This window comes from Micropterus dolomieu, linkage group LG11 (genome assembly GCF_021292245.1).
Source record: "Micropterus dolomieu isolate WLL.071019.BEF.003 ecotype Adirondacks linkage group LG11, ASM2129224v1, whole genome shotgun sequence".
In the NCBI taxonomy this organism is placed as follows: domain Eukaryota; kingdom Metazoa; phylum Chordata; class Actinopteri; order Centrarchiformes; family Centrarchidae; genus Micropterus; species Micropterus dolomieu.
This window is the reverse complement of record NC_060160.1, coordinates 10,596,400-10,613,642: the sequence shown is the minus strand read 5'-3', so window position 1 is coordinate 10,613,642 and position 17,243 is coordinate 10,596,400.

Sequence of the window (17,243 nt, the reverse complement as noted above, 5' to 3'; positions counted from 1 at the left end):
GTTGAAGGTAATTTAAAATGCTGTTTAATTTTAACTCACTGTTATACTATTTTACTGCTTTACTGTAATTAATTCAATTTATTCTTTAGTTCTTTAATGATGGTAAGTCTGTCACACAAAGCTTTAGCAAAGATTTTACAAAGTTTAATTTTGGAACTCTTATTTTGCTGCATGCTGTTGAAGGTAATTTATAATGCTGTTTAATTTTTACTCACCGTTATACCATTTTACTGCTTTACTGTAATTATTTCAATTTATTCTTTACTTGTTTAATAATAAAGACTGACTTGATTCCAAATCAATGAAGAAACCTCCTACTGATCCTTTGCTGGCCCCAGAGATTCCTCCTTTACTTATAACTTACTGCTATACTTTTTTTACTGCTAAATTTATGGCCATAAACACCTACTAGTTAATTCATTCAAGTTCATGTTTTATTACTTAATAAAGTCTTTAAATCAATGAAAAACCTCCTCCAATTATCAGTCAAAAACACACAATGGAAGGATGTACGCACCCCACTTATCAGTTACACACTCACATATTTACGGTTTGGGCGGGACCGGATACACCCCTCTTATCAGTTACATACACGTATCCGGTTTAGGGGCGGGACCGGAAGTAGCAGTCAAAATTAGTTTGATGGAATGTCATCATTTCTCTCTGTTGTGGTTATCTGGGTCCCTATGCTTTTCATTTGATAATTTCCTTAACGTTTTCCGTAGGTTTTTGCATTCAGTGTCAAACCATTTGTTATTGTTCATTTGTTGAGGTTTTGGTTTGGAGGCTTTCAAATTAGACAATTAAGCCAAATGATGAAATATTGAATTGATTTTGTCCACAGCAGAATTTACACCAGAATTATTCTGGGGAAATGTTTCAGTTAGAAATAAATTAGTTAAATCATGTATGTTTTGATTTTCCAGTGCCTTTTGGTATGCCCCCATGCTGTCTGGGGTCCATCTGTATGAGTATGTGCTGTTAAACAGTTCACAGGCACTAGGGGCTCCAGACTTAGACTGAGCCCTTTTCAGATAGATAGTGATTTTGCTGTGGTCTGAGAGGGGTGTGAGAGGGCTGACTGTGAAAGCTCTAAGAAACATTGGATCTAGATCTATAATGAAATAATCTACTGTACTACTGCCAAGAGCTGAGCTGTAAGTGTAGCGACCCAGAGAGTCCCCTCGTAGCTTGCCGTTGACTATGTACAGACCCAGCGTACGGCAGAGCTGTAAAAGCTGCATACCGCTTGTATTAGTAAGCTTGTCAAAGCTCTTTCTAGCAGGACATTCAGGGAGGGGGAAGCAGGTGCTTCCAGGTAAGTGTTTGTCTCCCTGGGTGTTCATAGTGTCAGCTCTTTCCCCTGTTTGAGTGTTCAAGTCTCCACAGAGTAATACATTTCCCATGGTTTTATAATGGTTAACTTCCTCCTCAAGAATAGAGAAAATATCTGGGTTGTAGTAGGGGGATTCTGATGGGGGTATATAGATGGCACACATGTAGACATGTTGCTCAGCACAAATCATCTGTTAGTTAATTTTCAACCATATATAAGATTCTTATTTTTTAATAACTGTGATGGACTGGGTCAGTTCTGATTTACACCATATAATCATGCCTCCTGAATCTCTGCCTTGGGTTATTGTGGGATTGTTTGTTGATGGTATAATAAAAAGTGTAGCCGTGAGGACGACCAGTGGAAACATCTTCTCTGCACCATGTCTACTGTAAAACTATGATGTCAGAGTCTTTTAACTCTATTAAAATCTAGATTTCTACTCTTTAAACCAAAAGCTGATGATCTCAGACCTTGAATGTTCCAACATGTTATTGTAAACAATTTAATTTAATTTAATAAAGTGTAATCTGTTAAAAAATTTGAAAAACACCTTAAAAAACAAATAATAATAATAGTAAACTAGATATTAAAAAATAATACTAGTAACAAACGAAAATGAAAAAAAAAATGTAAAAAGTGTAAAAAGAGGAAAATAGTATTGTAGGTAAATGAATAAAATATTAAACTTTGAGTCACATTTTAGAGTGTATCATGTGTGAAATACTGTTAAGAATTGTCCTTATATTACTATTCGTTTAAAATGATATCCAACATGCTAATGTCTTAGATGTCTCTAAGAGGTCTCTGCTCTTCCACCATGTAGCTATATGAGGCGAGAGTAGAGCAGGTTTAGCATGTGTAATATGTCTTTGAATTCACCAGAGTGGGGCGGGGCTGTGGCTCTTCTCACCGCTGCAGCATAGTTCAGTCCAATAGGCTGCTGCTCCTGTAGTCTTGGTTCTGCCATTGGGATGAGGGGGGGGTATAGGACCTCGAGGCTGGGGGACTCTCTGGCTGGGTATCAGTAGCCAGTGTTGTGTTGGCTGTGTGTTGTGATGTTGGTGATGCGGTGGGTTTGGTGGCCTGGCCGTCCTCTCTGACAGCCGGGGGTGGACGTATGGTGGAGGTCTGGATGGTCTGGATGGTCTTGGAGGTCTAGGAGGTCTGCGTGGGGTCTGTGTTGTGTGGTTACCCCTTGGAGTGGTAGTAGGGCTCCTTCCAAGAGCAACATCCTTCAGGGTCCTAGCAAGGGTGGGGACTGCATTTCTGTGTAGGTGTATGTTATCATAAAGGCAGTCTCGGTGCAGGGTCGGGTGGTGGGCCAAGAACACGTTGGGTTTGAGAGCACAGTCCCTGGAGAGTCTGATATTCACTCTGTGAATAGTGTGGGGGTGGAAGTCTCTCCTGTGCAGCAGCGTGGATATGACTATCTTGCTGGTAGGGAAATTGGTGGAGGCTTGCTCATTGACTCTCCTCAGAGAGTCTGCCAGTCCGGACCTTAAGTCGTTGGTGCCTGTATGGATGATGATGTGGCTAAGCAAGCCCAGCTCAGGCACTGTTAACAGCTCCAGGGCTCTCCTGGTGTTGGGGCACCAGATCTTCTCCGTTCTGTGCCTTGGGAATAAGGTCTTTTCATCCAGGAACTTTCCATTAGAGTCCATGAGGAGGACAATGTCAGCCCTTCTGCCTGTGTGTGTTTGTTCAGACTCAGCTGTCGGGTCTGGATGTGGAGCTGTGGTGGTAGTTTCAGGTCTGGAGCTCCTACCTGGAGGCTGGACAGGTGCAGGGGTGTGACTGGCGTCTTGGCTTGGGATGTTTGTATGGAGGCAGCTGGTTGGTACGGCGGGGGGGGGGGGGATTAGAGTCTGCACCAGGCTGGGTATGAGGGGGGGAGTCCTCGAGGAAAGGGCTGTGTTGTCCTTCAGCAGGTGTGGTGAGAGTTTGGCTGGATGTGCCCGCCTCTCAGACCCAGACCACATCCAACCAAACTCTCACTATACCTGCTGTGGAGTTCAGTCTGGTTTGTAGACTGAGCCTGTCCCTGTCCTGTAGCTCTTCTCTCAGAGTAGCCAACTCAGTTCTGCAGTTGTCTCTGTCCTTCCTAAGTTCCTTCACCTCCTCACTGAGATGATCCAGCTCTCTTCTCTGACGAGTTAGTTCTTGTTGAAGCTTACTCAGCTGTGAGTTGACACTGTCCTGTTCTTTCTTGGCATGGAAGTCACTGACAGTAGGAGAGGTAGGCTGCTGTTGGTCCAGCTGCTCTCTGATCTGTACCAGTTTTCATCTGGGAGAAGTGTTCTCTCATGATGTCCAGGGCCTCAGAGTGCAGCATCAGCAGGCTGTCTGTCTGGAGCAGTGACAGAACAGAACGGTTTGACTCCCACGGTAGGAGCGATGCTTGCGAGGACCTCCTTCTCCTTGTCAGCTCTCAGTCTCATGGCAGGAAAGTCAAGCTCGAACTGTCTCAGGTCGCCTTGTATCATGGCAGTTCCATATTCTGCTGGCGTCAGAGTAATTTTCTTCCAGTACACTTATTTTCCATCCATTACAAATGCCTGCTCTCTTTATTGCTGGGTAATGAGAGCTGAACACATTCAGCCAGGCACATGGTTCATCTGTCCAGAAGATGAAATTGCAGGATCTTCCATCTTTGTAGTGGTCCAGGAACAGGATTTCTGGTCTTTCTCAAAGTAATGTTTGTTTATATTTTCCCCTTGCAGTTTTGCTTTTGATAGCGGTAGTCAATGGTTTCAGAGTGTGTAGACATCATGAAACAGTTGTTGATCTTAAAGCTTCTGTGTTCTGTGTTTAAAACAGCACTACTGCTGTTTGATGCCGTTGCTAGGTAACCACAGTCCAGTGTTAGCTTGTTAGCTATTAGCTTGAGTGTTTCAGTTGGGACTTGTTTTATGATAATAAATGCAAAAACTTGCTGTAACTTGCTTGAGTCCCTCTATCCTCTTCTTTGTTTTTGTTCTCTCCTTGTGTTTATCTTCAGTTTGATGCTCTGTTTCTGAGCTCTGTTTTCTGAGCTCCTTATTCAAACGGTATCTCTTTTCCTTCTTTCTCTTTCTTTCTCCTTCTTTTTCCTCTTTTTCTCTCCTCTGGCGTATTGTGGTCACTTCTTTTGCATTTTCCTCATAAAAAGTCGGTGTTTATCCAATTTTTGGACCGAAAACAAGCAACGGAATTCGGAACCTCTCTCTCTCTCTCGCTCGCCTGCCATTCACCGGTCTTATGCAGTTTTGCATGCATGCCATGCTGCCCACAACTGCACGCACGTCACGGTTCCTTGCGGGTCTATTTTAAGTAGCCGGCTATCTAAAAACGATAAAATATTCTTTGTGTGGTTCATCAACGGTGATAAAATATCCAAAAGTCTTGCGAGGTGCGGACAACACCAGTGAAGCTGGGGCTCGGTTTCTTCAAGTGTTCCTCCACTGCCATGACACGTAGGACTACACCTACATATGCGCACTGACGACCCAGGGTTAGGGTTAATATTTCGGATTTATTCACGCACTTTAAAAACATTTACTGAAAGTTTTTTTTTCTTTTTACATGTTTATATATAGCATTAAATGTTGAAATGTATTGTGACGACTTCCCCCAGTCTTCCTGCCTATGTGTGTCTTCTCTGTTTTGCAGATGCTGGGTGTGGCTTGTAGGTGGAGCTGGGAGGGTCCAATGCATGTACCTGCCCCTCTGTGTTGGGCTTCCTAGAGGGCATAAAAGGGCTGCCTTTCTGGGGATCAGTCTCTCTGCTGGCCTACTGCTTCAACCACCGCCTTTGTTCCTTTGTTTAATTTGCTGCACCCTCCAACATGCATTACACTTCATTCTCACTCATCCACACACTTCTGACATGACTGATGTTTCTCATATCTACCCACTCCATCGACTTATTTGAGTTGTTTGTTGGTTTGAGTTAAATAAACCACTTTTGTTCCTATTATCTGTGTGAGGCCTCCCTTTTTGTTGCCAGCCTTGAGCCAGGCGGTAACAGTGTATTTTAATAGGCTGTATACTAACTTATTGGGGGAAGACTGGTAGTTCTATGTAAAATCAGATGTTGAGCACCCCCGTATCGCCAAAATGGCATGATCCTTGTTTCACTGCGAAGCTTCGACTGTGAGATTGACAGTTGAATTAAGCTCCGCCCATCAAAGCATCAAATCTTCGATTATTCAGGGTCAGCCCTACCCTGTACACAACTTGTTTCAACTTCTCCCCTCTGGTAGGCGCTACAGAGCACTGTACGCCAAAACAGAATCAGGAACAGTTTCTTCCCACAAGCCATCACTCTGATGAACAGCTGACTCTGACTCACAGTGGCAGGAACAATTCCTGTGCAATAACCCAATAACTCTGCCTCTATTCAGCCACCTGTTTACTGGCTACCACTCATCATTTATTTATTCATCATTCTCTATTTCAGAGCTGTTCATACTGTTCATAGTGTCATATTGTATATACTGTATACCAAATCCACCTACCTCATGTGCATAACACCGCATATAATACTTATTTATTCCAGCATTCTTTGGTAAAAATTATTTACTCCTGCATCTTTTGCACTCTGGTCATTGCACTATTGCACTATTGTCTCAATCTGTCTGTTTTGTTTATAGTGTGTATATATGTGTTCTCTACACTGTAGCCTGTGTTTGATTTTATTCCGGTATCATTGTGTTATTGTATAAGTAAGCACATCGTGAGCATTGTACAATCCAGAGTCAAATTCCTTATATGTATACACATACCTGGTTTCACATTCTGCCTGTCGGCTTTGCTTAGTTTAGCACTTTGTGAGTTTTTTGTTATTTGATCAGTTCAGTATCTGTTTTATAGTGCTTTGGGTTTCAGTCCTGTCTGTTGTCCTGTGTACAGTCTGCTAGTGTTAATTGTGAGCTCTGCCTGATTTGTTGTCCGTTTGGTTTTTATTCTATGTTAATCTGTTTTGTTCAGTTATCTTAGTCTGTTGTTGAGTTTGTCTGTGTTGTTCTTTTATCTTGTCTCCCTAAGCCACTCTGTGTTATTAGTTCGGCCCCTGTCTGTTTTGTTGCTAACGCCTTTCGACTCCCTGATGCTGTTCTGTCTGTTTAGGCTTAGTTTATAGTTTGCTGGCTACCTTAGTGTGTCATCTACGTGATGTTATTGTTTATCTGGCTATTGTTGAGAATATTTCTTAAGGGGCTTTGTTACATCAACAGTCAGTTGTGATCTGTCAGGTGGTGTTCAGTAGTGTTTGGTATTTTCCTTGTTTCTGATCTGTTCCATGTTTAGTGTTGTCTTGTTTTCTGGTTGATCCTGTCCCTGTTCTGTGTAACAGTTGGTCCATGTTTTCTGTTTCCTTGTCTGTGTTCTCTGTTTAGCCAATTCCATTGTTCATTTGGAATTTCTGTTTATTTGCAGTTTCTGTTAAATCCTAGCTTCAGTCTGTTTTTTTAGTTTATTTGTGATCTGTCTGCTTGTGTCTGGATAAGTTTATTTATAGTTTTCTGATCTGTTACATCTTATTTTGATATGGCCTGTGTGTTATGTCTGTTCCCCCAGTAATCCCTCTTCTTGCCCGTCTCTCTGTTTCCCCTGCTGTCTCTCTGCCTGCCTGTCTCGTTAGTCCTGATCCCTCTCACCTGTGTTGCTCCCACCTGCTCGTTATTCCCTGGTGTATATATGTTTCTGTTCAGTCCCCGTCCGGTTATTGTAGTGTGTGTATGCTCAGTCGTGTCATATGATGAGTGTTCTGCCTGTTGCTGCGCTACCAGTTCTGTACTTTGGATTTTGCCTGTTTCCACTACCCATTTTGTTCATGCCTGGAGTCCTTCCATCCATCGTCAACCGCTTATCCTGCGTACAGGGTGGCGGGGGGCTGGAGCCCTGGACAGGTCGCTCACAAACAACCACTCACCTGACTCTACGCTTCCCCTCAGCTCTACAGAGCTTTAAATATCTTTCAGCTCATTGTTTTGGTTTTATGGCCCACAATTTTCTGGTTCAGATAACTTTCACTGCTCTAACTACAGTTTCCAGCAGCAACAGGCAGCGAAAATAAGCTCCAAGTAGCTCGGAGGTGACATGAGGATTTGGTTTGCTGTAACTCGTGCAATTTAGATAAGTTGTACTGCAGTATTGTCTTTTTAATGTCTGGTTTCATTTTTGTTATCATAGCATTAACCTCACATACGTTCTTTCATTTACAGTATTACAAGCTTTCCAAATAAATGACCAAATTTGACAGTATGTCCAATGTGGCCTATGCCCTATAGTTGTCATTTGAATAAAATGTGAGATCAAGATGATATACCATCCTGGCCTCCAGAAGCAATAAAGATTCTGGAGATGGGATCCAGAAGCCAGTGGGATGATGGTATCTTGGGCTAAGTACACCTGGTATACACATTTGTTGTTAGTGTGTTTCCTTTGTGTGTAGGTTTGTTGGGTTTCCAAACAGGGAGCAAGGTGCAGAAAGAGTATATTAAAACCATTACTTAACCTATGCTATTCATACAGGAGTAATGATTTACTTAAATGAGCTTCTAATTAGCTTAATGGTTGGTTACTTTGTATGACATGCTACTATAGGGAGCTTAGATTTATTTGATTAATATAGCTTCATTTGCTTTAATGGCCTATGCATTAATAAGTTTGCTATGGGTCAGTAGCTGTGCTTTACAGAGCAGCATTCTGTTTATGACCTATAAAGGACAACTCCACTGATTTTACACAAAAAAGTCTGTTTACATGTCTTGTGGAGTACTACTGCATGTGAATAAAGTTCACATATGCCCCAGAGGGAGCTGCACGAAGTCTGATAAATTGCCTAAAGACCTTGTGGTTCTATTAGCCACTATTAGTATCACATATCCAAATCTCCACTACTCTCTACTGTACTACTGGAGTTTGAGTTGCATCATGGGTAATAGGCTATAGGAGGCAGGTTTTTCAAGGTAGAAGAACAGGTGCAATAAAACGGACAATTTCTCTGCTTTATCCTTTTTTAACTGTCCATCATTAGACTAACAATGTAATAGAAGTGCAATGCTAAATAAGGGAGTACTATTTTAAACATTAAAACCAAATTGTTAACGAAACTGTTTACATCACAAATACAGATCAAACTTCAGCTTTGCATGAGTTATGTGATTGCGAGTGATACTAGGTATTCTAAAATCTTTTGAGATTCCTATAGTAGTTTTGATATTCCGATAGTGTCTGTGATAGGGCTACATTCAATAATGACTTTCTGACAACAATATAATTTTATAAGCCTGTACAGTACTCATCTACCAGTGAGCTATAGATAAGTTATTAGTTTTTAAAAAGAACTGCTTTTTTAGGTTGAGTTGGTTGATATTTTGATGTTTATCCTCTTTGCCTTTACAGTTCTTAAGTTTCAACGTCTCTAAGTTTATGATGACATGTTTGACACTGTGCATCTGCACTTAAATGTATTTATTAACAATTACAACTGCAGGCTTGAGGGCTTATTAGAAAGTGAAAAAACCCTGAGGATTTATTGCTGCATGACAAACATTTATAATTGTGGTATTACCAAATAGAAAGGCTAAACACCATCATCATAACCCAAACATTATTCTTATTAATAGCTAAAAATGGGTATATGACACTTTAATAAACTGTTTTGTTTCTCTGCTATCATATAGTCTATTTTGCTTTACCCCTCCAGCACACCACGACCAGCGTGTCTACTGCTCCCTTGGGGTAATCTCTGGCTGGCTGCTATTTATAGGGCTCTATCCCTATAAACTGATATAATTGACAAGGTCAACAGCAAAGTCTTTTATCACTTGTAGTATCTTTCCTCAGTGAACTCTCTACGAATGGTGCACCTAAAAGGACTGCAACCGGGATTTTGCTTTGCTGTTTTCTGTTACCAGCCAAAATGGAATCCACAAATGGCTTTGAATGACATTTACAGTTTCTTTATAAGCTACAGTATATATTTTTTTAAAAATAATGGGATTTTAAATTGAAAGTCTTTTGGTATTCTTGTAATAAAATGACCTTGAAAAGTCAATTAATACTTATTCAATGACCCTGAGTAAGTATCATTTGTGTAGGAGGAATGAAATGCTTTTCGGTGATAAATGAAATTACTACTGGAGATGTGCATGCCCTTTCAGAGGGGACATGTAATAGATAAATCACATCTTACAACAGTACATTGTACAGTATGCATCTTAAACTTACACCTTCAGTGCCACCATGTGGGAAAAACATGGAAGGTACTATTATATGTAGACTAATACGCTTTTCAGATAGATAGATAGATACTTTATTTATCCGGAGGGAAAATCAAAAAAGTACAGTTAAAACATAGTAAAATGATAGATAAAAGTGCAAATTCACATTTTCATAGAGGATTTTAGATCATTAATCATCATGTATGTGCTAAATTCGGATGTCTGATTTCTTACACCAGGTGGAGACATTGCTCAACTGTTGTACTTTGTACAGGGCAGAGTGGTGTTCAGTTGCCACAAATGGCTTCAGGAAAGCTGCTTTTATGCGGAAATTCACTATTAAGTAAGACAATAATAAGATATCTGAATTGTGTTCCTTTTAAACTCTAAAATATAATTTCTGCATGTGTTACCTAATAAATCCCTGTGATTCCTCTTCTTGTTTGTAGTCAGTTTTAGATTGACTTGACATTGAAAATCATCCAAACAAAACTGAATATTAACTTTTAACCAGGAATTGAACTTCATGTACCTACATTTCAATCAGGACAACTTTATCAAATACTTTATTTGCTTGTGGTAGTTATGTGTTATGTTTGGCAGTGTGGCTCTGTTCTGGGACCCCCCTGCCTCTCCATTTAAGTAAGTAAGTAAGTAAGTAAAATTTATTTATATAGCACTTTTCACAGATAAAATCACAAGGTGCTTCACAATATAACAACAAAATACAGTTCTAGCTAGACACCAGAAACACATTGACATATAATAGACAACTTCCTGTTGCTGTAACAGGTCGGAGATGTAAGACGGAGTTTGACCATGTAACGCTCTAAAAGTAAGGACCAAGATTTTAAAATGGATTCTAAAATGAACTGGCAGCCAGAAGGGATGATAGGACTGGAGTAATCGCTCTTCTGCTTGTATGTGTTAAGAGTCTAGCAGCTTTCCATGTATGCAATGCAAATGCAAATAATTCATGGGTCTCAAGGAAGGTAGTCAGTTGGACTGCTACTATTTTTTCAAGAATTTTTGACACAAACGAGAGTTTTGAAATGGGCCTATAGTTCTTAGGGTCCAGGTTAGGCTTTTTAAGTACTGGTTCAATGATTGCATGCTTAAAGGAGATAGGGACAATGCCAGTTTGAAGCCAATTGAATCAAAAGCTTGTATAAAGAGCACAGAATACACAAAATACAGCAGCTTCATGAATAGATGGGGATACAATAGCGTGAATGGTGTCAAACAATATTTTGGGGGTTTTCTTATTTATCGCTATTAGGTCGGAGAAGTACTGGGTTCTTGTGTTCTTCAGCAACTCATTTAGTGAAGCGATTTGGTCCTTGAGGTGTCGTCTATGGACCTCGATTTTTTTCCATAGACGCTCCACCTTGCGACAGTTTCTCTTCATAGATTGTATGGCTAAGTTCATCCAGGGGCAATGCTTTTTGTGAACAGTCTTAGTAGGATTGACAGGTGCCACTTTATCTAAAATTTCTGTGTGTCTACGCGAAGAGCTGTGAGGCGGGGAGAGCACATTTCCTGCCCTTCCACATGTCTGCAGGGAAAGCATATCTCCCTTCCCCGGGCTTTCCATGTATGCATGTGGAAGGGCAGAGAGAACAGCAGTAAAGACCCCCCCAGGTTACACAACAGAAAAGCTTCAATACATAAAGAAATATATTGATTGATCAGGAATAGCCTTAAAGGAGGAGCTGGGGTGGCGGTGAGTTTGACTTGACATGGGCTGCCATTAGCTAATGCACTGGGATTGTGAGCTGAGCCTGACTTGTTGCCTGCCTGAACTAACGCTATGCTTGACTTTTTGATGACAAATCAATATTTTTATATTAACAATGGATCAAAAGACTATGTGTAATGTGTAAGTGGTTGCTCATAGTGATGAACCCACCCAACAATTTTCCCTCAAGTGTGCAGTTCCCCACAGCATCTTTCAGCTCATCATTTTGGTTCACTCTCACCGCTGAAACCCCCTGTAAGCTACCTCAGTTTAGCACCAAATGACAGACAGACAAAGTTATGACTAGCTAGTGAAATGAGCATTTAGATATTTCCCTCAGGTGTTGGTGGAGACCAAAACAGAATTGAAAGAAGAGTGAATACTAGACTTCAATATTTTAGGACACAACAGTTTGCCAACAAGTTCCCCACATCTACTTTTAAAAGTAATAATATGACAAATGCTTACAGCTGGTATCTGTTACCCCAGGTGGCCAAAAAATATGTTACTGCGGGTTTAAAGTACAGTTCTGGCACATGTGTTGTAGATTTTTTTTGTTCTTACTCCACTCATCTGTTTTGTTCTTGCACAAAGGGATTAGAGGCATTGTAAAGAATGATTTATTACAGTTAACATAAAAATTGGAAATAAAACCCCAGCTACCCATTCTAAATGAAACCTAGAACACTTTCTCTCTGCCTCACTTTCTCACAAGACAGTTCAGTCCCTACACAGGGATGGGACATATTATTTACAAACTATTTATTGAACATTTGGGACCATATATTAGTTAAATACATAACTTCCAATCCATCCCCTAACAGCAGGGAATGGCTCCACTTCATTACACTCTGAGAGGAGGGAATGTTTCACATTTCATGTTGCACACACTGTGCAGGGAGTCATTTGGCTTTATTTCTTCTGATGTTAGAGAGAAACAAAATCTGGGTCTGCCTCTCAAATGTTCAGCTATGCTTCCTCTCCTCAGTTACTTTACCTGCAGTCAAGTAATGAAAGACAGGCGAAAAAAGACAATATTTCAATAAGAAGAGAAAAACAGATAACTGAGACACAGCCTAGGATCTGTGGCCTCGAGTGTTTAAAGTAAAACCATAAACACAGACAGATGACAGAAAAATTGTCTTTAATGAACACTTCACCTCAGCTACTCTCAGATCAGACCTGCATTTTTGCACCAGTTGTGGTTGTGGACTAAAAAGTCCTAATTTAAAAATCAAATGGCACTCGAACTGGAATCTAGAATCTCTACTGAACCCCAATCCTAAAATCAACTATTCTTCTAATTTACATATATGGGTTAGCAGCTTCCATCATTGGGAGGATGGGATGTGTTGTGGTCTCTGAGGGCTAGGCCAGGCTTTTGAAGATCTGCAGTATGAGGTTGGTTTGGTGGATGAGCAAGGGCCTGTGTGTAAAAGCTGTTTTGATTTGTGTTTCCAAAAGTGCTGAATCTTTTAGAAGTGTAACGATACCAGTGAAATCAACATGGATTCTATAGCATTTGTTACGGGTACCGGGCAGCGGCACCCATAAGCAGCTGAAATACAGGAAAAAGGGTGAGACAGAGAGAGACGTGGTGTTTCCTCGCTGAAATCTCCGCAGTTATTTATTGATTCACATTTCCTTTATACTATCAGAATTGTCATTTGTTTCAATTTCCCAGTATTTCTCAGTACCGTACATGCCTTGTCTTCTCGGACACATTGTTCATGTTCTTAACATAACATGCAATAAAACTCCAAACACAAAATTATACATATTTCACAACCATTTCCATATTCGTCTGTCCAAATACTTTTGGCTATTACTACAGTGCAAAATACACTGGATAATCTGACGCCACGAAATGACTCTTGACTCGCTGACAGTATAACAGTATTCACCACTAAAACATGTAAATACATAACACCATTTCCAAAATATTCCAACATGCTACATATCGTTTATGAAGCCAGCCAGTATAATATTCTAACCTAAAACAGTGGAGACGTGTGGCTCACACTAGCATCTTACGCTAACATGCTATTAACAGAGCAAACCGTGCCGCTATCGTTACTCTTGGCGGGACTCGTGTGAAGCCGTATCTCCAAAACCTGCTCATTTTATTTTAACTCAACTTATCTCTCAGCATTCACTAAAAACCTACAGTGATTTATGTGATGTTCTAACGTCACTAACCTGAAATACAGGGAAAAGGGTGAGACAGAGAGAGACGTGGTGTTTCCTCGCTGAAATCTCCGCAGTTATTGAGGGAAAACAGCGGAGCATGCGCTCTTGGTCATGGTCCCTGAGGGTAAACCACAGTCTCACACTGCCACCTACTGCCGGGAGGCTGCTACAGCAGGACAATCTTTCACATTTCCACAGTCATCTTACTCGTTTTACAGCACATAAAATCCTGTTCAAATAAAGGAAATAAAATATAGATATAACTTTAGCTGATCTTATACCATAAAATCAAACACCAATGTGATTACACTCTAGTGGGCATCACACATTCAATCCCAAAAAAGTCTATTAGTTCTTCGTAGCCATTGTTAATGAAAAATAATGTCAGCATGTTCAGGCATAGAAAATTCATTACCAAAACTAGTGTTGTTTTGTCCAAGGTTGTATTATCAAATCACCAAATACACTTATGGGCCCGAAAACTCACAGGTTCACCCAGTCAGTCAGCCAGTCGATCCACCACTTTGGTCCACTGGACATGTTGCCATGCAATTTGGTACGTATATTCGTAGTTTCCAGAGGATGAATACTAAAACTTTGGTGACCTGACTTTTTCTCAAACACCACCATGAGGTTGACATTTGTGGTTTGTCTCAACAACTATTAGATGGGTTGCACACCTTGGGCCCGAAATAACTATAATAACTTTGGGGTTCAAAGCCAAATGGCCAAATGCCATTCCCATCAGACTCAGCTGTAATTTGTGTTTTGTGTGTTGCATTACATCTGCTAAACTTTGGCTTGTTAGTATTATCATTTTGAGACATTTTAGCATGCTGATTGTAGCATTCGTCTCATAGCAAAGTACAGTCTCTCAAAACTGCTAGCATGTCTGTCGACTCTTTTTTGTGAAAATTTCATGAATTGCGAATTGAAGTCAGCCAGCATTATCTTAATAATGTTGCCCTGTCTTGTAGCAGCACCATGTTTCAAAATCTAAGACCTTAAGGTGCGGTGTCTGTCAAATTCATACTTTGCTCAGATAACCATGCAGCTAACTTAGCCCCCCTATTAATCTGGAATGGGCACCAGAACCGGAGGTGGGCGAGCAGGTAACAGAACAGGCCTCTGAGAACGACAGAGGCCAGTTTGACGACAGGGGATACAGCGCAGGTGATTGATAGCAGCTCTGACCAGAACTTGGACTCTGTGGCTGACGATGACTACAAGGCGGGTTCAGGTGGGGACAGGAGAAGAGGGAAAGGGAGGTCGGGTATCAGAGAGACAGCAACAGCGTGTAGAGCCAGAATATTTTCACACCAAACCAGAGTTGGTGATAGTTGGAACAATTGAAAGACTACAGTTTTGCAGATTTGGTGAGTTTTGTTTCTCTCAAGTTTGAGTTAACAAAGCACTTAGGTTCTTGAAAATCCATCCATCCATTGTCAACCGCTTATCCTGCGTACAGGGTCTGACATCGGGCGAAAGGCGGGGTACACCCTGGACAGGTCGCCATTCCATCGCAGGGGTCCATGAAAATGACAAACTTAAATTCAGAAAATGTACTGATGCTAACTTCAGTTGATATCTCTGCAACACAATACGTAGATGTCTTTGACATAACTGCTGAACTGTTACTTCTTAACATTCTGTTGATAGTGTTAGACCATAAATCTCTTAAATTCTTATACATTGCACCTTTAATATTTATAATTCATATTGTGTGCACAGTGGACACGTTCATAAATAAAATTGTGTTTAATCAAAATACAATAATAATATCAAAATATAATAAGACAAAGAAAACTGGGGGCCAGGAAGTATTCCAGCACAGGAGTACTGGACAAATAATGAAGCTCAATTTATAGTCTGTTGTGTACTAGATGGGAACTTGGAGCTCCTCAATAGCTTAATCGAGCCGTGATTTTTTTATCTTTAATATCGAGGATGACTGGTTTTTAAGTGCCATCTGTTACAATGAGAGCACAACAAATATATCACTGCCAGGTTCCAGACTGACTCAGCAATAGAGAATCATGGTTATTTTTGCTCTTTGCTGACATCTGTTGGTGGAAAACAATATTTACTCTTAAAAAATAAGTGACTTGTATGATGACTGCTGCTGCTGCTGCTACTGAACTATCAGAAAACTACTATTACTGCTATTACCACAACCACCAATACTGACTGTCGCCTCCTACATAAGATGGATCACACAGAAAAGAGAAAGTTGTTTAAATAAATCTACTGCTCATATTAGCCTACTGTAATATGTTAGAAAAAAACTTTTTATTTTAGTAATGCATAAATCATAACTTAGTAATAGTTTACAGTATAATAAGGCTAGGTTTGAAATTACAGCTGGTGCAACAGGCTGCAAGAGAGTACTGCAGTTTAGTACAGAGAGCTGCTGAAGCTCAGCAGGAACAGTTGTCGGCCAGGCCGCCGACAGGTCCAGACTGACTCAGCAACAGAGAATCATGGTTATTTTTGCTCTTTGCTGACATCTGTTGGTGGAAAACAATATTTACTCTTAAAAAATAAGTTTGACTTGTATGATGACTGCTGCTGCTGCTGCTGCTGCTACTGAACTATCAGAAAACGTCTCGGGTTACGTATGTAATCCTGGTTCCCCGAGAAGGGGAACGAGACACTGTGTCAGTTACGACACTATGGGAACGCCTCTAGGAGTAGCAGGTCTGAACGTGAATGAAATCACTCCAATCCTATTGGTTTGTTGCTAGAACGGTAAGGTGTGACGGAATAACCGGAGCAGTATAAAGCACACCTGTACACACTCATCATTAGCTTAAACTTCAGGCGGGGAGAGAGGTGCGGCGGGCTGACGCAGTGTCTCGTTCCCCTTCGAGGGGAACCAGGGTTACATACGTAACCCGAGACGTTCCCCTTCGAGGGAACTCGAACTGCGTCGGTTACGAACTATGGGAACGAGATACCCACTAAACCGTGCCGAAAACCCCGCCTGCCCCAGTGTGCAATAAAGTGGCACGACTAAGAGGAGAGCGCACGAGTGCCAGGTGACGAAGGAAGGTCAAGACTGTAAAACCGAATGAATGTGTGCGGAGTGGCCCAGCCACAAACATCCTGCAAAGAGGCCCCGGAAAGGAGGGCTCGAGAGGCCTCTGGTAGAATGAGCCCTCACAGCCACAGGTGAAGGCAAACCGCGCATCTGATAGGCCAGGGAAATAGTCTGAACAATCCAGTTGCTAATAGTATGTTTGGATGCAGGGAGCCCAGCCCTGGGGGACCCAAAACACACTAGCAGCTGGTCCTCAGAGTGTAAATACTCAGTGCTCTGACAGGGCAGAGCAGATGAAGTCTCCCGTCCTCCGCCATCACATGAGGTGGAGGATGAAATGCCTGCAGCACTGTGGACCCTGCCACACAAGAAGGCACTTTAGGGATGTATCCTGGACGAGGGTGCAGGATAGCCCTAATATTCCCCGGGGCAAACTCCAGGCTTTGCGGGGAAACCGAAAGCGCTTGGAGATTCCCCACCCTCCTCAGAGAGGTGATAGCAAGGAGAAAGGCCATATTGAGGGTCAAGTGCTTAGCCTCAGCTGACTCCAGGGGTTCGAAGGGGGCCTCAGCCAACGCCCCAAGAACCACCGCCAGATCCCAAGTGGGAACCTTGGACCGAGTCGCAGGTCTCATCCTCCGGGCACCACGGAGGAAACGTACAACCAAGGGAAGTTTCCCCAAAGACCCCTCCCTCAGAGGGGCGTGGAAAGATGAAATAGCTGCCACG